At 43.9% G+C, this 25097-nt stretch overlaps 1 protein-coding gene across 1 annotated transcript in view; it reads left to right on the top strand.

Moving 5' to 3' along the window:
* Positions 1 to 4429: 4429 nt before the first annotated feature.
* Positions 4430 to 25097, top strand: part of C6H1orf116 (chromosome 6 C1orf116 homolog) — a 73151-nt gene continuing 52483 nt past the window's right edge. Inside the window, exon 1 of the mRNA XM_069238605.1 lies at positions 4430 to 4598. The gene's annotated coding sequence lies outside the window, so the exon portion shown is untranslated. The remainder of the gene's footprint in view (positions 4599 to 25097) is intronic.

Below are 25097 nucleotides of genomic sequence, written 5' to 3'. Positions count from 1 at the left end.
CTCACTTCAGCATGTTTCTAGACCTCAGGGAAGGAAGCCGTGGTGACAGAGGCATTCAGGACTTTCTTGAGGTCTTTGCCAATTCTCTTGCTTTGGCGGTTGAAGCCATGGGTCTGTGGTTGCCCCAAATGCAGACAGTTCATGATGGAGTTTGTAGCTTCAGTTGTCAGAGGGTCCCCTTGGGTGATCAGATGTTTGGGTTTGTGTCCATGGGTATGAGTAGGCTGATGCTGTCGGTGGTGGGGAGTTGGGGTTTGAAATTTTCTTAGATGGCTGAGACCTTGTAGTGGAAGTAGTCCACCAGGGCGTCACACAGTTCTTAAGAGGGGATAATGCTGTTCCCGGTGGCTGCAGGGTTGGAGAATTCCTTCAAGATGGAGATGAGCTCCTTACTATGGTTTGCGCTTGCTTCTTTGCTCCCTTCTAGAGCGATCTTCTTTGTTTCTTTCAGGAGGCTGTAGTATTGATTGAGTGCTGTTTTGAAGGTAGTGTGGTCTTTTGTTGTGTTCCACTTTTTGTCAAATTGCTGACAGTTGCTCCTGGTGGATTTCAGCTCTGCAGTAAACCATCTGGCTCTTCTGACAGGTACTTTGGGTTTTGCTGGCTTGGCTGGGGCAGATTGGGTTGGCACATTCTGCAATCCAATGGGAGACATTTCTCACAGCCTATTCTGTGTCAGATGTTATGTCTGGGAGGTGGGAGTTGAGAGCATTGTTCCACTGGTATTCTGATATTTTTTCCAGTTTCTGCCTGTGGAGCTAGGGAGCATGGTGCCAGTGTTGGTAGATACTGGGATGATGAAATGGAAGCTTTAGTGGTCGGTCCAGGTGAGTTATGAGACATGGTTGTTCTTTACTCTGCTGCTGGATGTAGAGATGGGATCAAGCGTGTGCCCTGGGATGTGGTGGGGTTGGAGGCATGGTGTTTGAGGCCGATGTTGCTCATGCTTTCCAGGAGGATGGTTGTGTAGGTGTCACTAGGGTCGTCGAGGTGGAAGTTAAGATCCCTTAGGAAGCTGTAGTGCTCAGAGTTTATCGTGATTGGGGCGATGAAGTCAGGGATAGCATTGCAGAAGCTGCAGTGTTGTCCCAGTGGACTGTATGCGACGGTGCCTCTGATGGCGCTTGTGCTGTCTGTGTGAATTTGAAAACTGAGATGCTCAATGGCGGAGTCGCCTGAGGAGGTTGTGTAGTGTATGTTATCCTTGTGGATGATGACAGGTGAATCTATGTTTTGCACTATACACATGAATAGTATTATTTTATCTCAATATTTATAGTTATCTGTTTACAACTACCACTAGCAATAAATAACAATAATGATATGTACAGACACTGGCACTATGGAGACAAGTGTGCTCGGAGACACAAACACTAGTTAAAACATACATTTACGTACACTGGAAGATATGGACACTAGGATATAAACTATTTGAGACATAGGCACTTGAAGACACAAACACGAGAAGGTACAGACACGCTGCGGAGAACACAAGCACCGAGAGACCCAAAAACCTAGAGATACAAAGACTGGGCGATAGGAAGACTGAGAGAAACGTGCACTGCAAGGCATGAACATTGCGAGACAAATACCTCTGGAAGAGTGGACCTTGGAGAAATGGCACTGAAGCAGACATGGACTGTGAGACAGATGGGGGCATGCTGGGAAACAAACACATTGGGAAAGACAAACACTAGAAGACTTGGACACTGAGAGGCATGGACATTGGAAGACAGGGATGCTGGTGATACAGGCAGGTAAACAGACAGGCACTGGGAGACAGATACCTTTCACGTGAAAATACAGAAACTGTGTGGCGCCGACAGTGTGAAACTGGCAGGTGGAAAAAGAGGCTGTATACACAGAGGCACAGGCTCTTGGAAGACACATAAACATTTGGGATAAACAGTCACGGAGAGGCACTGATAGTGAACAAAAACAGACTGGGATTATGTAAAATACCAATGATACTCTGTTTAAAGTTACGTATACATTGCTGTTATGTAAAACAAAACGTTATTTGCATGAATCGCGCTGTGTACACGGAAGTGTCATTAACCACACTCATGTCGCCTCTCTAGAACTCATAGTTTTGTATTCCTAAAGTATCCCTCCGGTTACATCGCAGGCACGCCAACTAGCTGTGGTGCTGAACTTTGACACAAAGATCCACACGTATCACCTTGACCTGGTGATCCGATGGGTGTCCCCTGCCCGGAAGTGCCTGTCCTTTGCTAGTACGCTTTAGTTACACGTGTCTGAAATGCATAACCCAGTCCAGGAAATGAGGCGGCGTGAATGCCGTTCCAGTCACACTCCTTGCTGGTCGCATCCGCTCAAAGTCCACTTCAAAGGCATGCGACACCATGGAAAATAGACTAAATTAAAATAATTAAAACAAGGGCTGGGGACAGTCTTTTCTACTTCCTATGTTGGTTCAATGAAAGGTGCCGCCTCTCACAACACACAGTGTCTTTGGCAAATGAGAAAATGGATTTGCCGGTAAAAGTGCCTGAGGGTGGGCTATCTACAAGGCAATTAAAGATCATGTAACTGACCCTGCTCCATTCTCACTAATTTAGAGAGGCGCTGGCCCACTTCTAGTGAAGTCAATTGCCTAGTAAAATGTATCATGGCTCATTTCTCCCTTCTTGAACGGTTACTCGTAGTGTGCATTAGATTGTACTGGTAGTTATAAACTCGGTGCTTTATAAATATCTGGGTGGGGGCGCCCGTACCTACTCGCAGGGATATTGTATTGGGTCCTGCATAGGCAAAGCCAAAGTCCTTATCAAATGCGCGCATCAATTGTTCTGTCGTCGCACAATCCACCTGCCCGCGCTCTGCTCCTTTCTTCTTGGGGTACCTGCCTCTGTTCGGTGCTGTACCGTCCCCTGCCTTAGACGGACACATAAGCAGGACCGGCGCTAGGCATGAGCAGTGTGGGCAGCTCTCAGGCCAAGAGCACAGGGCCCCACGCCAGTGCGATCATAGCCGGGCAACAGCACACTGACCCACCTCCCCCCCAATCGAAAACTGGAGAGCAAATTGTATCCTTGCAATTGTGTGTCCACGGGAGGGACCCCCTCCCCTGGGCCTCCGATCCATGGTATAGGGAGAGACCTAACGGAGGGGCGGCCCTCCTATGGGCCCACTTGCAAGGAGAATTCATGGGACGCCCATTGTCACACAACAGTGTTAACCTTTTCGATTGCAATCAACTCACACATTAAGTCATTTATGAGCTGCTAGGGGCTGCTTATCGGTGACTGAGAGGGAGGGGCTGCCACATTGGGGGGTTCTTAACAAAATCCTATAAGGGTCCCTGCACCTAAGGACATGCTGAGTTACAATGATATATTTAGTAATTTTGTGCTTCCCAGACCCTTGCCTCATCCCGACCCCCTCACAACCCTCTGGATCTCAAACAAGATAAATTGTGTACAGAGCGTTTCAAGGGACCCTAAATCAGGAGTTTCTAGTCCGCCCACTACCATTTTTTCTTTACAGTCTGTGATTTTTAGTCCCAGTGTCATATTAGAGCAAGCAAAGGCAAACAGGGCTGGCATTAGTTGCTAGCCTTTTGGCTTTGTCAATTCTTGTTTTATTTTGGGCTCTTTTTGTAAAACTTTTTTTTTGAGGAGCTGGCAGGCCCTCTCAATGTATAAAAATAAACTTTGGCTAAAAGATTTTGTCAATCAATAAGGATTTATAGAGAACGGTATTATTTAAAGAGTACCCACAAGAGTATTTAAGGCACTAAAAACAGAGCTGCTAAAGGGGTCAGTTGAACAAACAAGTCTTGAGTCCTTTCCTGAATTCCAAAGAGAGGATGAGGTCCGAAAGTGAATGGCTGGAGTAGATTGGCCCACAGCTTCAGGCAGTATGCGGTAGTAGAAAAACAACAGTACAATGGATGAAGAAGGATAGCATACATGTAATTTTAGTATACTCAAAAGAGCTTGGCTAAGGGCAGGCCCAAAAAACACAAAACAAAACGAAAAGAAGCAGAAAAGAAAAGAAAAAAGAAAACCAGGACTGGAAATGTTGTCCAGGCCAGACTTGCAATGTATTGATCTGAACAACTAAATGATATGGCATAGCCCACGGAGTTGTGTACCTCTCACGTGCTATTTATAATACCAGGGCTGACTTTAAATCGATGTTGTGCCACCTACCGGTCTCAGCACTTGCTCTCCCAGTCTGACACCTGCGATACCGGGACTATACTGTACTAACAGCCGTGCCCACACCTTCCCGGTCCCAGCCCTGCCTGTCCTAGTTCTCTGTGGCAGACACCAGACCCCGCCTCTCTCGCTCGCAAGGTCTAAGCGCCATTCCTTGAACTCTGATTGGTGGTACAGCTTTGCCCTGCCCGCCCTCTCTCAGACGGGAGCTGTGATTGGATCGGGCGTCACAGACAGGTGAGGCGTGCACCTGGACTGGGGAGTTTAGCAGAGGTCAGCGACAAGAGCGGACTGAGGGCAGTGGAGTCGGGCATTAACAACTTCATCGGGATACTATTGTTCATAAAGGACCTACGGAGTGCAGGGGGACGTTATTAATCACAGAGCACCAACAGCAGTACCGAGCAGCAGGTAAGCAAAGGGGCGGTGGCAGAGGTTGTGACAAAGTCGACGAGGGAGACTTCTGAACTATAGAAAGAGAAAGAGAGAATAAGGCGATGGAGAGGAGTGCGGTGGTGTCAAAGGAGAGGAAAAAGTGGGGACCGTAAAGACTTGACTTAAGGAACAGAAAACTCGGACTGGATTTCCTCGAGTACGGAGAGGAAGGGGATGAGAGTGCGAGCAAGGGGAGTACTAAAGACTAAATGGAGATGTAAAGACGGAGGTGGGAGAAGAGCGAGACCACGTGTATAATAATACGAATGTATATGAAGCCTCTACGCACGCAATAAAGAGCGCCAAAGAGGTGGCTGCTTGTGAGCTCCATAACCTGTAGGACTGAAGGATTCACGGGCTTGTAGGCAGTGAAGTAGCAGATTGGGAGGTTGCGGGTCCAGGACAAGCTTTGTGAAATATATTCGTGACAGATTGCAAAGCACGGCCCAAGCCTCAGGGATAAACCAGGAGTTAAAGAGAGACATCCCCACTGTAAGGTGACGAGATCAAAGAGAATTTCCCATACCCCTCTACCCCCTTAACTGTCCCGAAACAGAGCTCAGGGGGTAAGGCCAGGCAGAGCTGGACTGGGATAAAAATAGGCCAGGGCACCTCAAAACAGTGGCTCCTACTCCCGAAGCCCAAAGCAAAAGAGTGGTAATATTAGGGGAATTAACAGTAAAAACCGAACCACCTAGACATAAACCGGTCCACAACTGCTAAAAAACCTGCCCACTCAGTAATCTGTCAGATCAGCCCACCGGACATTGCCTGATTGCCCCATAGGCAAGGCCACCGGAATTGTGCGGCTGCAGCGATTTTCTAATAATGATAAAGTTGCTGCATTTGCCACATAATCGATCATCTGCTGCATAATCCATAGATTAAAAAAAAAAATCTAGCTCAAACGGTTCAAAAGTTACTAAAATCGTAGTGACGTGTGTTGCTGCACAGTGGAAGGCCATTGCAAAGGTTGACTTGTCACCTTTCTGTAGCGTATTTGCTATATTTGGATATTCAACTGGCAATGCGGTGCAACGAATGCCCGCACAGTGTTAACTTGTTTTTAAAATTACAAAAAATGAAGTCATACCATCACAAAAAGTGGCACATGGTGCCGCATAATTTGCCATTTCATGCTTCATAATTTACTCAAACCACCTGCAGCATAATTTCACCCTCCCCTACTGCTTAATTCCAGTGGCAGTGCCTATGAGCCAATCCGATCCCGAGGCCAGGCCCTTTTGTAAAGTCCCCAACAACAAAATAGAGGGTGTGTTCGCAGCACAGTCAGGCTTATGTACGCATCCTAATCCTCTCCCCCACCCTGTGATAGAATTCATTGGTTCTCTCGCACCCTGAGAGAGAGACTTCGGGGTGTGGGAGAACCCCCACCCACTAGTCACTCTGAGACAGATCATGATGCCAGATCTGTTTCTCTTTCCTCGAAGACAGATTTCCAGTTGTGAGTGGAGGTCACGGTCCAGGGCGCCAGGCAGTGGCGAGAGACGGGTTTTACTATGTAAGACAAGCTCTCGGAGACATACTTGACTTTGTCCCAGTAGGGACCGACGAGCCCATAATTAAAACGGCTACCACGCTGGCTCATCTGGTACTGCCAGAGTGCCCACAAGGCCAGAGGCATGTGTGTGAGAGAGGAGTCTTGTAGAGACCGGTGTGAGATGGAGAGACTGGGGATTGTCTAAAGGGAAGGTGTGAGAGAGGAAGATACGAGAGGAGAGAGTGAGGTGACCGGGATAGGGTATTTTTGTGTGGGCGAGGGAAGGATGCAGGGTGGCAGAGTAGAGAGAAAAAGGTTTTGCTAAATAAATAGAACACGGCTGGGAGTGGAATGTATGTAAGATAAAGAATGGGAATTGAGGTGGTTAGAAAGTTGAATGGGTGAGGGGAATGCCTTTTTCAAGAAAGGAATTTGCTAGCAAGATCTGAAGAGGAGGTGAGGGCAAATCTTGGGAAAGGTTGACACGAGCAGGGAGCGCCGTTTTACTAGTACCCGAAGCCCGATAGTACCCGATAGGCACCATCACTACAGGGGGTAGTCTAGAAAGATGACCCCTCACATGGGGCCAAACATTCTTGCACGACCCCCCCCCCCCTCCCCAAAAGGCGGAGAGGAAGATGGGAGACCGGTGTAAAAAAGAGGGCGAAAGCGATAAGGGAGGCTGGGAATGGAGAAATATGAAGGGTGTGGCACAAATGGTGTGTAAGAGAGAGGGCTGGTAGACAAATGGACAAGTGAGACAGGAGGGAACAGTGTGCGATTCGGTGAGAAAGAAAATATGACATTTGTGAAAAGGCAACGCAGCTGAAGAAGAGAGGAGGTGAGGGACAGAGGAAAGAATTGGAGGGGAAGGGTAAGAATGAATAGTGTGTGTGCGCGACAGAGTATCTGACAGAAAGTGGGAACAGAGTAGAGGAGGAAATGGAAGGTGGTAAAATAAAAGCAGCATAAAGGCACATTTTGTCTGTAAAGAGTATTACTGGGCAATGGCAGTGGGTATAACAAAGTGCCCATAGCCTATGAGATCTAAGATTCATTGACAAATATACACGAGACTGGCATAGGATTTACATGAAGTGACTGCAGCAAGTCCACAGGGTATGACCACAACTGTACTTTGAGTAACCAGAGAAGGACTTTCAGGATGTGACCTAAACGTCTGTTCTGTTTGCAAAAAAAAAAAAAAAAAAAACATATGTTGCTCCTCCTTCTGCACCCACCTGCTGTTTACCTATTCTTTGTGTTAGGGAAAAATACACTGCTGCCGCCCATGTTGCACCTGTGTTGTGTGTTAGTTGAATTTACAATAACTACTACGCTTTCAGGAACGTTATTGACCACCCCCTTAACACACACACACTTTTACAGCTACAGTGGGGTTACAATTCTTTATGGGCCTCTTCTTTCTGCTACTGGACAGACAGAAGGCTAAACAGGGATACAACTTAAAAAAAAAAGAGCGAGCAGAGGCAAGGGCAATTGAAAGATTGATACACAGAAAAGGGTAAGATGAAATGAATAATAAAGGGAAGGATGGGTGAAAGGTAGGTAGGATGGATGAGTGGATGGGCGAAAAGAGTGGGTAAATGAATGATTGGCTGAAAGGATGAGTGGTTGGGTGAATGGATGGCAGAGTGGATGGATGAGTAAACAAGTAAATGGTTCGCTTGCTGCACAGGTGAAGGGATGGCAGAGTGAAAGGAGCGTTGAATAGGTATGAACACAGTTTAAATAATGGGAGAGTGAAGGGATCAGTAGGTGGATGGGCAGGTGAAAGGAAGGCAGTTTAAAATGATGGATGGAAGGAAGCGCGATTGAACGGCAGAGTGGATGAATGTATAATGGATGGATAAGAGAGTGGATAGACGAAAGGGTGAATGGCAGAGTGGATTGATTTATGGGTGGATGGATCAATGGCATTTTGGATGAATGATCTAGGGAAAGACTGAATGATGGAAGAAAGAATGACTAGATGGCAGAATGTAAATGTGATAGTGGATGTCATTGGGTGGATGGAATGGTAAAAGGATGAATGAAAAGATGCTTGGATGGAAGAGACAAAGGGAGCTCTTCTACAGAGGGTTGGGCTTCACTTTCCTGGTGCCATCAGAGCTTTAGTTCTAAGTAGTGTGTGTGTGTGTGTGTGTGTGTGTGTGTGTGAGAGGGGTGGGGGCATTTTAATTTCTGGCTACTTCCCTGTACACTACCCACAAACCAAAATGATTGGCATTTTCTGTGGTTGTTTTGATGGATGATATAAATGAAAAAATGAACTCTCAAAAATGTGTGAGCCAAGCTTACTTTTGGTTTGGTGATTGAAACAAGAAACGTTTTCTAAATGGACTAGCAAATTTTAAACTTGGCTGTTACAAACTTCCATGCTACAGGGAGTGCAGAATTATTAGGCAAATGAGTATTTTGACCACATCATCCTCTTTATGCATGTTGTCTTACTCCAAGCTGTATAGGCTCGAAAGCCTACTACCAATTAAGCATATTAGGTGATGTGCATCTCTGTAACGAGAAGGGGTGTGGTCTAATGACATCAACACCCTATATCAGGTGTGCATAATTATTAGGCAACTTCCTTTCCTTTGGCAAAATGGGTCAAAAGAAGGACTTGACAGGCTCAGAAAAGTCAAAAATAGTGAGATATCTTGCAGAGGGATGCAGCACTCTTAAAATTGCAAAGCTTCTGAAGCGTGATCATCGAACAATCAAGCGTTTCATTCAAAATAGTCAACAGGGTCGCAGGAAGCGTGTGGAAAAACCAAGGCGCAAATTAACTGCCCATGAACTGAGAAAAGTCAAGCGTGCAGCTGCCACGATGCCACTTGCCACCAGTTTGGCCATATTTCAGAGCTGCAACATCACTGGAGTGCCCAAAAGCACAAGGTGTGCAATACTCAGAGACATGGCCAAGGTAAGAAAGGCTGAAAGACGACCACCACTGAACAAGACACACAAGCTGAAACGTCAAGACTGGGCCAAGAAATATCTCAAGACTGATTTTCCTAAGGTTTTATGGACTGATGAAATGAGAGTGAGTCTTGATGGGCCAGATGGATGGGCCCGTGGCTGGATTGGTAAAGGGCAGAGAGCTCCAGTCCGACTCAGACGCCAGCAAGGTGGAGGTGGAGTACTGGTTTGGGCTGGTATCATCAAAGATGAGCTTGTGGGGCCTTTTCGGGTTGAGGATGGAGTCAAGCTCAACTCCCAGTCCTACTGCCAGTTCCTGGAAGACACCTTCTTCAAGCAGTGGTACAGGAAGAAGTCTGCATCCTTCAAGAAAAACATGATTTTCATGCAGGACAATGCTCCATCACACGCGTCCAAGTACTCCACAGCGTGGCTGGCAAGAAAGGGTATAAAAGAAGGAAATCTAATGACATGGCCTCCTTGTTCACCTGATCTGAACCCCATTGAGAACCTGTGGTCCATCATCAAATGTGAGATTTACAAGGAGGGAAAACAGTACACCTCTCTGAACAGTGTCTGGGAGGCTGTGGTTGATGCTGCACGCAATGTTGATGGTGAACAGATCAAAACACTGACAGAATCCATGGATGGCAGGCTTTTGAGTGTCCTTGCAAAGAAAGGTGGCTATATTGGTCACTGATTTGTTTTTGTTTTGTTTTTGAATGTCAGAAATGTATATTTGTGAATGTTGAGATGTTATATTGGTTTCACTGGTAATGATAAATAATTGAAATGGGTATATATTTTTTTTTGTTAAGTTGCCTAATAATTATGCACAGTGATAGTCACCTGCACACACAGATATCCCCCTAACATAGCTAAAACTAAAAACAAACTAAAAACTACTTCCAAAAATATTCAGCTTTGATATTAATGAGTTTTTTGGGTTCATTGAGAACATGGTTGTTGTTCAATAATAAAATTAATCCTCAAAAATACAACTTGCCTAATAATTCTGCACTCCCTGTATGTGTGACACCCTCAGACACACATCTTTCCTAGTTAGGGATTCTGAGCCCATAACAGTATTAAAAGTAAAACTACAAGCCCCAGAATGCAGTTGTTGGTCACTGAAAAGTCAGGCTTGGCTAATGGTATCAAATCATGGAGCACCTGTCACCCGTGTGAAAAGTGAAATAAAATTAATCTGAGAATTGCTCAGTTGATTCTGGTCGGCATGCACGCTGCACAGTCTGGTGACTGAGAGTGCAGGGATGGCGTTTCAGGTTCAGATATGAGCACTCACTGCTAATAGGCTGGCACTACCACTCCTCGCGATAACAAAAACAAAATATTTCGGTACCCAGAACAACGCGCCTACATGGGGTTCCGGTACTCCAGCATCCCTACGCCCTCCCTCCTCCTCACATAAGGTCAATAACAGAACCTACAGCTGAGGTGCTGGAAAAGACAGGAACAGTTAAAATAAAACAATGCGCTGGCGCAGCATTGCGCCTTCTAAACCTCTGTGAAGCCCTCTGCTATGAACGAGGCAGCACCTGCTGCCATGGGACGGTCGCCTGTGATACTCATTTTACCAAGACCACACACATTGGGCGCAACTGTGACAACTTTTCAACCTATGAAAAAGGAGCAAATGGCTTTTGCACTAAGGGCGTTACGTTTGTTTGATGCTTCTTTTTGCATGTTGGGGGCACAAGAACAAAGGCGCTTTGTCCTCTTGTGTATAAGGCAAGAGGCAAACCATACACAGGCCATGTGCTTTGCATTTTGCGCCAGTGAAACCTTTACAAATGTGGTGTATACGTTTCAAAGCCACCAATTTACCCACAGCGTGGTTTCTCTCTGCCCTATGATTAAGCCTCACTTGTATGCTTGGAGTCATGGCGGCTCCACGTGAGCTCCCGTGACCAAGAGCAAGGTGGCTGGAATAAGAATTCGAGGCGGTGCACTGCAATCTGATGTCACTTTGCATGTGAAAGTGCCTGTGACGACGTTAAGCGCATGGCTGGCCAAAAAAAAGGAACAAGGCAGACGACCACAAGGACAGACTACCACTAAAGCTGCAAATGTGGCATACCATGATTGTGGCCAGTCTTGGTTTTCCAGGCAGCAGTACTAGGCATTCTTGAATTTGTAGGCCAATAATTACACAGTGGGAAGCCCCAGCATGTTTTTTTTTCCCACCATTAACTGATATGCCAGATCTTGCTAGAAGTCCTCCATGATAACTCGGGGGCCTTTTGAAGTGTTGCACTACTGAGGTGACTTTCCGAATTGCCATGGCATGCATTCAGTTTGAGGTATAATCCACTGATGCTTATGGCTACACCTACACCTGCAACTCCGTACCAGCCCAATAAAGGAACGTGATGTAATAAATAAAACTACAAGTACTAGAATTCAAAGGAAAAACCTGGACTGGAGCAGGACATCACCATGGACCTGTGAAACCTGGCAGCTATGCCCTGGTGTTGAGTGACCCCGGCTAAGGAGAACTTGGGCGGTGTAGCCATCTAAATTATTTGTACTCGTATTAATAAAAAAAAACTCCAAACTCCCCACCCTTAATGAAGCATTTGCCATATGCGTTCTAAGCAGAGAAAAGCAAACGACTCCAAAAGACGTGATCGGTCAAAATTGCAAACGTCGTCGACGTTATTATGATGGCGTGAGAACGATGGGGAAGGAATGTGGTTGGTTGAGCCAAATACTTTTTCAAAACGATCATAACGCGGTGGTGTACGTGTGGGGAGGAAACGCTTTCTAATGTCAACAAGTCCTGCAGGCGGACTTTGTGTTTTCAGAGACCTACGTCTTAGCTGGGTCTTGCTGGATTCACCAAGCTTTTCTGTGTTGGGCAACTCTCCGGATTCTGGCTATCTGAAAGTTGTGAATTTTTTTAACCTACTTTTGTTGTTTCTTGTTAGGTGAAATGTGACGCGTATTTTAATTAAAGAACGGTGTTTGTTCATTTGCGTTTAACTGTGGCATTATCACCGAAAATACAAATTTATGGGACTGTTGATCTAAAAGAACGTCGTTTAATCTAAATGTAATTGCCAAACGTGTTTGGAAAAAAACAGAGTAACAAATAATGTCATAGCATTTCCTATCCACCTAGTACCCTCGATGCCATATCTGAGAACTCATTCTAAATAGATTCTGAAAAAGGCTGTAAATAGTCCCCGGAAGAGTGCCTGACGCTCGCATCCAGCCTGTTGACTTTCAGCGCTCCCAGAACAACGGTAGCATGACCCTGTGCTCTCACTCAGCATGTTTCCTATGTATTCTTGCAGAAAGGAGACACATTTCATTGTGCACTCAGATTCAGCATGCTGTCTGTGACTTCTTTGAGAAAGCAGTAGCATTATTTTGTGTATTTATGTTCATCCTGTTGCCTATGGGTGTCCTAGAGAGCAACAGCATGTTATCGTATATTCAAAGTCAGCATGTTGCCTATGGTTTCTCTAGGAAAGTGACAGCAGTACTTTGTGTACTCGTGGCCAGCATGTTGTCTGAGTGCTCCCTGAAGGTAGCAGCCTCAAAACATTGTTCACTCGTGTTGAGCTTGTTGTCTGAGTGCTCTCATTAAAACACAGCAGGCCATTGTGCACTGGTGTTCAGCTTGCCATTTCTCAGAAAACCACAGCAGGCCATGGTGCACTTGTGTCCAGCTTGTCGTCTCTGAGTTTTTTCAGAAAACCTTAGCGGGCCATTGTGCACTCGTGTTCAGCTTGCTGTCTCTGAGTGCTGTCACAAAACCACAGAGGGCCGTTGTGCACTTATGTTCTGCTTGTTGCCTACTATGTGTCCTATTTAACAGCAGTATAACATTGTACGTACACATTCATCATGTTATCTATGACCAGTTCCTAACATTAGCAGCATGGCTTAATGCATCTTGTCGATTAAGACTATAACTTTTATTGATTTGTGGTGACAGGCCTCTGTAAATGATGTGTTGTGGAAAGTGGTGACCACCAGATTTTGTGGCTGTAGACCCCTTCAAAGCAATTTCGTCTTTTCATATGAAGACTCTTGCACCGACCATCTCATGCTCTTCTGCTGTAGTTCTAACCCAACCACCAAATCTATCTTCCGCTGCTTGGCCATTAGAGACTGTAACTGGATTGAAGATTTTTCCACATCTCCTGTGGTCTAAAATACAAAGCTTTGTGCCTTCCATTGACCAGGCAGAGATGGTATTCATTTGGTGTTTCACTCTCGTTTGTTCCTAGAGCTAGACACAGACAATTCTATGAAATTAAGTATGGGAGAAGCATTCCCTTGGAAATTCTCATCAGACGGTTTCAAAAGGTCTCTGCTCGTCATGTGGATTTTGCAACACTGTACTGTTATCAGTGTAACAAAAACAGCAGAAATATCTGTTAAAACATCATTAGGCGTCAATAACGTTTGCTGCCACTAGGAAGCAGCTAGAAGATCCACCTGAAACAATTGGGGTTTTCTGAATACAATGTAATTGAATATCCACATACCCATGGGCAAGCAGAGCAATATGTAACGTTCCAATGAAATCACTGCTAGAGATGTTTTGGGACAAATTGGTCCTGGTCAGTAGGAATGCAAGAAGTCCAGCATAACAGAATTTCACTCTGTCCACCGAACTTAAATAAACGTTTTGTAATAAAATAATGTTTTACCTTGTTTGTGCTCCCCAGACCACCACTGACTGTTGTATTAGGCAGCTTGCATTCCACTTCATGTTGTTTTCTGGATTGGGTCGCTCTTTTTCCTGTGTAAACAAGAATCGCCCATGCTGTGCCAAGGGAAATATTTGCTTGTTCACAGTGTCGGAGAAGGACGTAAAAACAGGCCATGTGCGTCCAGCGGTTTAACAATTAACCACAATCAAGGCCCTCTCCGATGTTGCTGAGGTATGGCCATGTGCCTACACTATTAACTCTTTTATTGAGAATGGATGCTGTTCTCTAAGTACAGTAAGTAGCTCAGTCTGCAGCAAATAATGATCTGCTCCACTGTTGCTAAACTGCTTCTCATGCACATTCTTCTCGAGAGTTTACCCATTTTTGCTGGAGCTTCAACTTTTAAAGAAACCCAGTATTCCTCACCACCCTACTGTTAGGTGTTAGACTACTCATCTCAAGATACGCCACCCCACATGTTGTCCAGAATGGCAGTCTAAGCCTGCTCTTCTCTCCAGTCGAAATAGGCTACCTCTCTCTTGGTATCTTGTTGCTGTCTCATGGCTTCTTGTACCCCACAACTCTATCAGGTTTGTTCTTCTTGCAGTACTTGATTTTCCCTGCCAGGCTCGTCTTCACACTTGCTGGTACCCATTTTGATAAGCACGATATCACATCCCCATAAAAAACCAGGCATCCTTTCCACATAAACATTGTATCATGAATATTTGCACTGCACTATTCTGTTACGGGTGAGGTACAACATAAGTGAAGTCGTACAAATGTAGATGGAGGCTGTTTTGGTTTGAGGCCTAGAAAAAACGTACGTTAAAAAAAAAATTTTTTTACTAAGTTTTGTGAACATAAGTTATCGCAATATTTCTTTAAGATAACCACCATAGAAGCTATATCATTTGCGTCATATAATCGAACCATGACCAGCAGTATTTAATTTGAGCCAGTGGTTGCAGGAGGGGCCCATCGGCACTCATTTTCGGGATCACCACCTATCTTACCCCACCAGACTTTGACCAAAAGGAAGAGAGTAAAAACACACAATTTTGAAAAAAGTTGGAAGAGAAAGACGGGCAAACCTCATAAAGGTAGAAAGAAGAAACCTTCAAGAGTGAGAAGAAGAGGCAGAGTGTGCCTGATAGTGAATTAAAGAGGCATGAGGTGGAATTAAGATTACATAGCCTTGGCAGGCCAACATTTAATTTTGCAAGCCGCAGGCTTCTCAGAAAAACATTAGGCCGGGGCACTTATTCTTTTGCAAATCAAGCACAGGTGACCAGTATTGTTGATACAAAAATCTGTGACTGAGCAGCACAACAAGTCGCCCACCCAATAACAAAAGGCCACATTGTCTTCTGACCAAACCAGTTTGGGGTTCTAGTGATATTCATAAACCACACTGCGTTTGACTGATTTACTATTGTCACTAGGACAACACAACTGCATTTATTAATGTAGTTTTGTGATGTGGGAGTGTTGTTGGCGTTTGGCCACCTGGACACAGCGTTTGAGGTTATTTCCTGTTGCGGTAATACGAGAGTCTTGAGAGCTCAAATAATCATGTTTCATCTCTGGCACCTGACGTTATAATGATGATATATGTATAGCAGGCTACTTTGTAAACATTTAGGTACTGTCATATAGAACCTGGATGGGGATCAAGGATGTGCACAGTAGGAGACTAGTGTGGGGTGGAATGTATGGTGAGGCTGATGAGGTATAATGTGGGCTGTTAGAACCCACTCGTCTGGTTAGATGGGACATCCCTTTGGCCATGTTGATTGCATGAGTGCCTTTGAGTACCATTACTCCATTGAACCTCTGAATGACCAAAACATTAATTAGATTTTAAGTGTCTTTCCAGTGCATAATCAGTGGTCTATTATAGGAGTGGCTTATGTAGTGAGTCATGTCATTCAAAAGTAGGCTGGTCACATTACAAGGTTACATTACAATCTACGGTTGTTGCTGATTGTCCACTTTTCTTGTGGAAAATGGTTATCTTTCTTTCATCAGCTAATCTATCCCCAAAAGTTACTGAAACACTTAAATTCTGTGGTGTCTTTTGCTGGATGCATGTGGATATGGTCTACTATCACTGATTGATGGAGCAGTTGGTTAGTTTGGATGTTCAACAGCAAAGAATCTGCAATACTCTTATTGAAATCCTTGACTTTGTGATCTTGTGGGTTTTTGTTCATCCCTGAGCTTTGGCTGTTCTGGATATATTTGTCCAGTATGATTAATCAGTGTATAATTATTTTTGGAGAGATGTAAAATAGGCAATGGCTACCTCAATTTCTACTTCCCATCTGCATTCATGAAAGAAAAAAAATAATCAACTCCATGGCCCCCCACAAGAATTAAATGTTCACACATAAGCTTTATTCGGCCAACAGACCATCAAAGCGATACAATACAATCCAATATAAATATAAATAAACATCATAATATCATACAAAATTTAAAAAGAATAAAATCCATGTTTGCCCGACTTAGAACAATTTCAAATCATTGTAAATAAGATGCGTATGCGCCATGCCGTTACTAAAAACTTGCTTACTGCATAAATTGTCACATTTGAATTATGGCTTTTTAAAATCCTCAAAGCGAAAACATATTTCCTTAAGTTCAATTCCCGACAGATTTTGCAAATCCATTTAAACCTTGGGGTTGAGTAAGCGGGACAAAAAAACATAAAATGTTCTACTGTTTCGGAAGAAGTGCCACATGCAGGACAAATATCAGAGCTTAACTTAGGTCCCCATCTGCTTGTCAGGGCCTTCAAAGGTAATGTTCCGAATCGAAATCTGGCATACAAACTTTTGCCTAGTAAATCAGGTATTATATCTAGATATAGTTCGAACTCTGGGTACCATTTGAAATCAATAAACAAATTATTTAAATGACCATTCGATTTTTGGGAAATGTAATTATTACGTATGTGGGACCAGTAAGCTCCTTTCAGTGCTTTTACATGGGACTTCACAAGTTGCTGGGGATTCTCCCAAAAGTTCCTCAATCCCAGCGTACAAAACCAACTGGATACGTGTTTAATCCATGGGATGGACAAAGAGTTAGGGCTTTTTAACAATTCTAATAAAGAAGACTTATATATGGCCAGTTCGGGGACTATCCAAAGCCTCACCCAATATAATAGAGGCCATAAAATAATTAGGTCAGCCATTCGTTTAAACCCTAGGTCTAAAAATAGGGGGGTTAATGGGGTGCTAGTAGGGCAAGCACATAAAGCCCGTGCAAAGCTATTCTCAATTTTGGTTATCCTGCTGCTATCTGACATGCCCCAAATCTCTGCGCCGTTAACAGCAGCACCCCGTGCCTTAGCCACGTAAATCTTTACTGCTGGAGACACAACTTTAGCGATCGTATTCCTATAAAGGCGCAATATGGATGCTGCCCGATGTTGCAAAAGCCCAGCACTCTTGCCAACTTGTTCCTCCCAAAGGAGTGAATCTGTAAGTCTCACATCCAAGTAGTCAATGGAGCTAACCTGGTCGAAAATAGCTCCATCTAACCTAATAGTACATTTCTTACGAGGGCCAGAGCGAAGCACCATCAGTTTTGTTTTCTTCGAGTTCAGCTCTAGACCAAAATTCCAGCAGAATGATTTAAATCTGTCCACAAGAATTTGCAAACCCATAGGGGTTTTTGAAATCAATAGAGAATCATCCGCAAAAAGGAGAATAGGGATTTTCTGATTGACTAGGGTGGGAGCATCATTCTGACATGTCATTAATTCTTGGACCACCTCGTTGATGAATAAAGAAAACAGAAGTGGTGCAAGCACACATCCCTGACGGACACCTCCTTTTAATGAGAAATTTCTTAGTCAATTCACCTTGATTGTCCCATCTTACTTGCACGTATGTGCCTTCATGCATGCGTATCAATAGATGGATAATATCGGGTGGTGCCCCTATTTTGTGTAACACTCCCCAAAGCTTATCTCTTGGGACCAAATCAAAAGCAGAACGCAGATCAACAAAAGCGACATATAAAGTTTGCTTTGCCAGGACTACGTATTTCCAGTGTAGCACGGACAACCTAAAAGCCTGGTCAACCGTGCTAACTCTAGAGCGGAACCCTGCCTGAAGCGGTGAAAGGATCTGCTGCTCCGTCACCCAACTCGATAGTCTAACTAGCAGCTGTTTGGCAAAGATTTTTTGTAAGTTGTCGATTAAACTGACCAGTCTGTGATTGATTGGAAGATTTACATTACCCTTTTTATAGATTGGGATAATTTCTGCACCCTTCCACGTCTCAGGGATCTGTCCTCCTTTTGTGATTTTATTTGACAGTAGGTAAATATACCAGGTCCATATAGATAACTCTGATTTGTAAAGGTCGCCTGGAATTTTATCGGGACCTGGGGCTTTACCTGACTTCAAAGAGTTGATAGCATCTGCAGTTTCTTCTAAGGAGAAACAAATATAACTCTCAGAGTTATATAGATTCCCATCAGGTGGAGAAGTGGCAAGGTTAGCATTTGGTAAAATAAGGGGGCCTAATCCCACTTTATCGCAATCAGCAGCCCCAGTGGAGATAGTTCCTTCATAAAGGAGAGTGAAGTGCTCCACCCAGGTTCCGGGTTGGATATGGTTCCTTAGATTGGACCTACCCCCTCTCTCGTGCTTAGTCAACAGTTCCCAGAAAAGCGTATTGTTGTTTGCTTTTGTAGCATCTAACAAATCCTGCCAAATAACATCTTCCCAAGTTTTCTTTGATTGTAAAATTGTCTTTTTATACATACATCTTGCTTGTTTAATCACCCCCGGGGTCCCGGCCTTTATGGCGTTTTTTAGCTCGGTCTTAGCCCTCATACATACATCATTAAACCATCTACTGTTAGACGAAACCCCCGTGTTGCCGGCTTACCATGGCTGCCTCTTTATAAAAAACACTTAGAAATTTGACCATCATATCTTCGTGAATATCAAGAAGTGGGATGGCTTCAGGCTCAAGGTCCTCGTAAGCTGACAAATTATCTAAAAACACTTGATAAATCTCACGTAGCAAATAGGGGTTTGACATAACTTTGGGCCACCTCACCTTTGTATTAACATTGTTTAAAATAGGGGGAGGGACCATTGATGGTTGCGTATTCGAGGTTCTACCAAAGATATTCCCAGAAAGGGTAAGCAGCAGTGGGAAGTGATCACTCTCGCACCTTGAATCTACCCTCATGTCTAGCAGCAACGGCCAGAGACGCACATCCACCAAAAAATAATCAATTACACTGGCCACAGAACCTCTTAGGAATGTCGGTGCAAGGTTTAAATCAGAAGGAGTTCGACCATTGCAAGCCCTTAGGCCAAACTTTAAGCATAATGTAGCAAGCTGTGCTGCGACACGAGAGCGTGGACGATGACTATCACCATCCAATTGTGCAATCCCCCATAATTCGTCCTCTTCCACAGTTACATCACTAAGAAATGCAGAGGGTTCGAAAGTGCAATTTACATCCCCGGCAATAATTAAATAGGAATTATTTTGTATGGTGTCTAAAAAGTCAGAAAGTAGAGTTAAAATATGTGATTCTGAACCACGTGCAACAGAACAGGCATAAACATTGATAAGAGTTATGTTAAAATTTTGTTGAAAAGAAATTTGTAAGCCCATCAAGTCGGGACAATCAAATTCTAAAACCTTATAATCACATTGGAGCTTTAAATTTAAAAGAATTAAAAGTCCCCCTTTTGCACGACCGGTTGCTTTCTCTGATGGCTGTGCAGGGATATGAAAAGAGAGAAACCCATCCATACTTGATTGGCCCTCAACCCAGGTTTCTTGGAAAAGGCACACATCTAGAGAATTTATGTAGGCAACCCAGTCCACATCATCCAGTTTCCTAGCAAGGCCAGCAAGATTCCAAGTCATAATGGATAACCCATTAGTTCCTGTTGCAGTCCCATGGTTTGAGGGTAGAGCATCCTTGTAATTCGGCTCATTGACAAAGGTCTTATCTGATTTATCTATTTTGGATGTCACTAAATTATCCTGATTGACGGCTATCTGGGCGAAAGACAGTCATATAGGACCATGATGCAAAAATACGCCTTCCTCCCTAGAGCCTTTCATTAACATGGGCAATGGGACCAGACACAGAAACCTGTTTTGAGTCAGTTAGATTAGAAATTAGCCTAATGCCTCCTCCTTTTATCCCCTTGTGCTGTCCCTTGCGTGCAACAGAGTCAATAAGTTGGTCTGCCAAGAATTTGTCCAAAAACACAATCGTAATTGCATCAAGATTTGACCCAGAGGGGCTCCATCTTTCAGTTTTTAGAATGTCCGAACGTATAACTGAAAGGCATCCCTGACGATTGCGTAGACAATGAATAACCTTATTAAGTCTAGACTCTTGGTCCTCAACAGACCTGGATGGCAACTTTGGGACATTAGTTAGGAAAAGAGTGTTGGCTCTGTGCCTAGGACCAACACTATTTGAAAACACATCTAAAGCACTATTCATTCTTCGAGAAGAAAAAATGCAGCTGGATCCTTAGTTAGAGGGTTAACAAGTATCTTTCTATTAGTGAGAAAAGGGCTATCCCTATTCTTTGGTATATTGATAGTAGGATTTTGCCTCGTAGTGGAATGACAGTTCGATGGGGCAAGGAAGCTACCATCAAGGTCTTCCCCGTGCCCTGTATTATCTCCACCGAGGGGGATACTGCTGCCCCCAGTGTATTTATTTTTTGGATGGATAATGTGAGAAGATATGTTACCTTCTGCGGCCCTCCTATAAGATCCAGATCTCTGGGCATGGTAAGTTGGCCCCTCACATATATTAGCATTAGATGTAGCAGAGTCGACTACCGAAATTTCACCTGCCCCTTCTGCCTCTGACTTATGACATTTGCATCCCAGTTGTTGAGCCGTATTCCCCTGGAGCAGTTTAGTTAGCTGCAATACTAGTTTCTTGACTTCATCTACTCTCTGAAGAATTAAAGGCAGATTAGCTACACTGGCAGACGGATCAGAACACATAGCAATAGTAGTAGGAGGGGAAGTGGCAACTTCAGTAGCTATAACAGCCGTATAGGGGTCGTGGGCCTCAATCAGATCGCTTCCCTCAGTCAGAAGCTCAAAGCGATTTTTACATGGAATGTTAGGGGCCAACCTTATCTCAGGACTCAATGGTAGGGGTATACATTCTATTTCCTCCACGTGCAAAATCCCCTGAGTTTGTGAGGGATTAGAAGTACTGCTACAAGCCACGATGCCCTGTTGAAGTGAGGGAACAGTGGCATTAACAGTATGTGACTTCCCTACGCAATCTGTTAAACCCCCAGAAATCGCTGATCGAACTTTCCTATTCTTGGTGAAAAACTCCTGGATCTTTTTAGGTTGGAGTGGAGGCTTCTTCGGGGGCAAGAGGCCATGAGTACCTAGTTCGCTATTAAGTATAGCCTCCACCTCCTCAAATAGTAGATCAATCTCATCAAGTGATTTCGGTTCCCCTTGAGCAGGCTTAATAGTTGATTTCCTAGGTCGCTTTTTCTTCTTTTTTTATACCTTACAATGGTGCCGTCGGGCCAACAGCCTTTCTTTTCCCCATGATCCGAGAATAACAGGAAGATGTGACCTTACTTAGTGACTTCCTTTAAGGGACTAGGCCCGTCCCGACCGGCGCACGTCCCACGTCCCGCGGGAGACGCGCCTCTTTGTAGAAGCCGGGAAACTGTGGTCGTATCCGGTCTCTTGGCAACAAGACGCTCCTTCTAGCAGGCAAGCTGTGGCTTAGGCCGAATCAGGCTCCAGGATCTGGATGAAGAAGTAAAGAGACAGGGCCCAGCCCGGCCTCAGTCGGTCGAAGACAGGCGAAGACGGGCCCGTCTTGGCCCAGGCGTGCCCTGCGAGGCGGGAGCGCTATTTCAGATTTAAAGGGCTTCTGCCCTTTGATGTAAGGGTCTGTGCCTTCCTCGGCCCCCTGGATCAGCTGTGCGCGTCCCGCGAGGCGGGAGCGCTATTTCAGATTTAAAGGGCTCCTGCCCTTTGATGTAAGGGTCTGTGCCTTCCTCGGCCCCCTGGATCAGCTGTGCGCGTCCCGCGAGGCGGGAGCGCTATTTCAGATTTAAAGGGCTCCTGCCCTTTGATGTAAGGGTCTGTGCCTTCCTCGGCCCCCTGGATCAGCTGTGCGCGTCCCGCGAGGCGGGAGCGCTATTTCAGATTTAAAGGGCTCCTGCCCTTTGATGTAAGGGTCTGTGCCTTCCTCGGCCCCCTGGATCAGCTGTGCGCGTCCCCAAGAACTAAATGTATTCTGGAAGCTTTCATCAGAATTTCATGAATGAGCACGCCGCATGCCACCAAGAGGTCGTGGAGGTTTTTGTCCAGTTCAATTAAGAGATTCATTCTTTGCTGGCCATGTCCTGTTTAGCTTCCCTAGTCTATCGGAATCACGATGACTGATTGTGGAAAAGGTTGTTCTTTTCAGTGTTGGTTTTGCACAATTAAGGGACATTAGGAATTGGTCTAAAATGGGTGTAGTTTGCAGGTCTTCCTTGGATTGTTTTCAGAAAAGAGGCCGCTGATCCACCTCAGTCCGTAGGATAAAAGACACAACATTGATTTAAGAGTGATAAATACGTTTAAAGTTAAAAAATAAAATAAAAAAAAAGCCAGAATATATCTTGTTTCACAGAATATCTGTGTACCTCAAATAAGAGTCCTACTCTTCTTCCTAAAATGTTAAAACATTGAACAAGATGTATTTTGACCTGGGTGTTCTGTGATCCCAAGCCAATCAACTAGAATCTTTTACTCTTTGGTTTCTCATTGCATTTTGAACGTTTTTAGCTGTATATCTCTCAGTTCATATATTAGGATGGCAAGGTTGCTCAGTTAGTTAAGTATCTTCCACTGACAACTGCTATGATCTTCTGGTCATAATCTCTTATGCTGGCTATACTGACTCTGTCTTCCATTTTTCTTAGGTTAGTCAATTGAGTACCACTATACTGGGTTACAGTAATACCTATGCTTATCTGGGCAATGCAATGCTTAGAAATGTTGGAAGTGCCTATAAAAACATGTTATTAGTAAAAGCTCATATCTCAGTGTGTCATATTTATTTTAGTCATTCATGGAGTAAACATTCCTTCACATTTTGCATCAATGCAAATCCAAATACATATTCTGCACTCTTCATAGCTCATCAGAAGAGTGTAGTACTGTGTAAATGTTCAGCTCATGAATACATACAATTACATAAGAAGGTGTACTTGGAAAAATGTAATAAGTTTGTAACGGGGGACCTGTGATATGCAAGAGGTCCACAATCAGAAGCTGTGAAAGACATAGCTATGTCTGAGAGACGTTTATGTTAGTTTGTGGAAGTGCTGCCATAACTCACTTTTGGATTCCATATTATTTACAATTAGCCCCAATATGAAAGCCTCATTGTCGTTGGTACAGGACTCTGCCAAATAAATGAACTAAAAAAGGATCTTCAGAAAAGTAATGCATTTGGTTGTTTCTGGTGATTTGGTGCAATTGTAACGGGTTTCAGTGAATAGAAGCATTGGCAAAGCCAATAGGCCTGGGTTTAATTTGCTCATACATGCACCACTGTCATATAGGAATGCAACACTTGGATTTCAGACAGCTGGAGCTGATAGAGGGGCAATAGTTGTAATGAAGTTCCTCATGCGGAGGAAGAAAGATACACTTAAACAGCATTAGGTGAGAGATGAATCCTTCTCTGGGCTAAGCCAAAATGTGATTGACAAAGTCTCAATTCACTGGCTATTAAGAGGCTGGCCCAAGGAAGCCAATTGGACAGATTCAAAGCCTTCTTGATCTTATATTATAAGCATTAGGTTTCATTTGACATGCGTGCAGTCAAAATCCAGACCTAATTAAAAAATTTCAGCCATAATTGGAATACATTAAGTAATTGTTACCCTGCGCCGTATTCATCAAATACCAGTATGGCTCACAGGTGCCAAGCCTCACACTGTACTGGAAAGGTGTGGGCCTTTTGTTGTGACATCACATGGACTATAACTACTAAGTTAAATTGCATGACTCGCAATCTGTTGTTGTGCAACAAACGTGATTTCAAAACCGATGGCTTGAATATCACTGACATCACTGCAGCTGTAGAATGTTCCAACTAAACACACTTCAACGTCCTGCTTGAAACTGACACTCAATACGTGACACATTATTCCCAAGTTCTGTTATGCATTTCCGGTGATGGTGTTTAAAGGGTGCTGACCACACTCGAGTTCAGACCCCTGGAGGTAAAAAAATAAAAATAATAATAAATAAAATAAAAAAAAAAATATATATATATATATATAAATTTCGAATAGCAAACATTGCAGACTGTGTTGTCTCCATGTGCTTAAGTTTCAAAACATTTTATTACACAGTGTAATAGTATGCATTTTATAGACATGATGGTCTGAGTTTGTCATGCAAAACCTTAAGTCTCATGCAACCCGTTACTCTTTGGTCTTAGCTAGTATCAATCAACACTTTTCTTGGTAACCCTTCTCTCAAGAACATACTATCTAAGAACTCCACAACGGACTCTGCATCTGCCTTTGATAACAACCGCAATTGAGTAGAACTTCAGGTAATTTCAATGAGAAGGATAATATACTTGGTTTCACCCAAAACTGTCTGAACGGGTCCCATTATAGCCACACCAGCTGTTAGCCAAGGCAGGATACTAAATAATTGGGATCAAGACTATCTCATGATATCCAAAGTCTTGTCGGAATTAGCACACTGTGCACTATTACATACAATCTGCTCAGGGTCCAAATCCATTCCAGGCCACCACCATGATGTCTCAACCCTAATTTTAGTTCTCACAGTGCCAAAATATTACTCGTGACAAAGATTAATTGCTCTGTAATAAAACAATTCGAAGTACAGGTCTCTCACTCTTCATGATTAATCCAGAAACAATGCTCAATTCATGTTTTTTAACCTCCCAAATCCTCTCACTGATGCTGGAAAATTCCATCCATCCCTCTCTCACAAATTACATCTCAATTGGAGATCTCTGCCCGGTTCATAACTGTCCTGTTCCCTCTTGTCAGTGTTTAGCTTCCTCATTTTCCACAGAAGCAATTTGATACTCATCCCATTCACTACATATATTTTCCTTCACAGATAAGGGTAACCTGTTTAAACAATCTTCTACTTCTTTTTGCGTACATGGAACATAACTTTCGATTGCTGAAGTCATAAAACCACATTGATAATCTAGCAAATCTAGGTGTAGCCCTTAACATTCCGTCAGTACTGAGTAGCTTCACCAAAGGCTTAGGATCAGTTCTGACTGCAATCTTT

Source organism: Pleurodeles waltl, chromosome 6, assembly GCF_031143425.1.
Source record: "Pleurodeles waltl isolate 20211129_DDA chromosome 6, aPleWal1.hap1.20221129, whole genome shotgun sequence".
Classification (NCBI taxonomy): domain Eukaryota; kingdom Metazoa; phylum Chordata; class Amphibia; order Caudata; family Salamandridae; genus Pleurodeles; species Pleurodeles waltl.
Note: the sequence above shows the minus strand (reverse complement) of the source record. Positions and strands in the feature narration are given on the sequence as shown.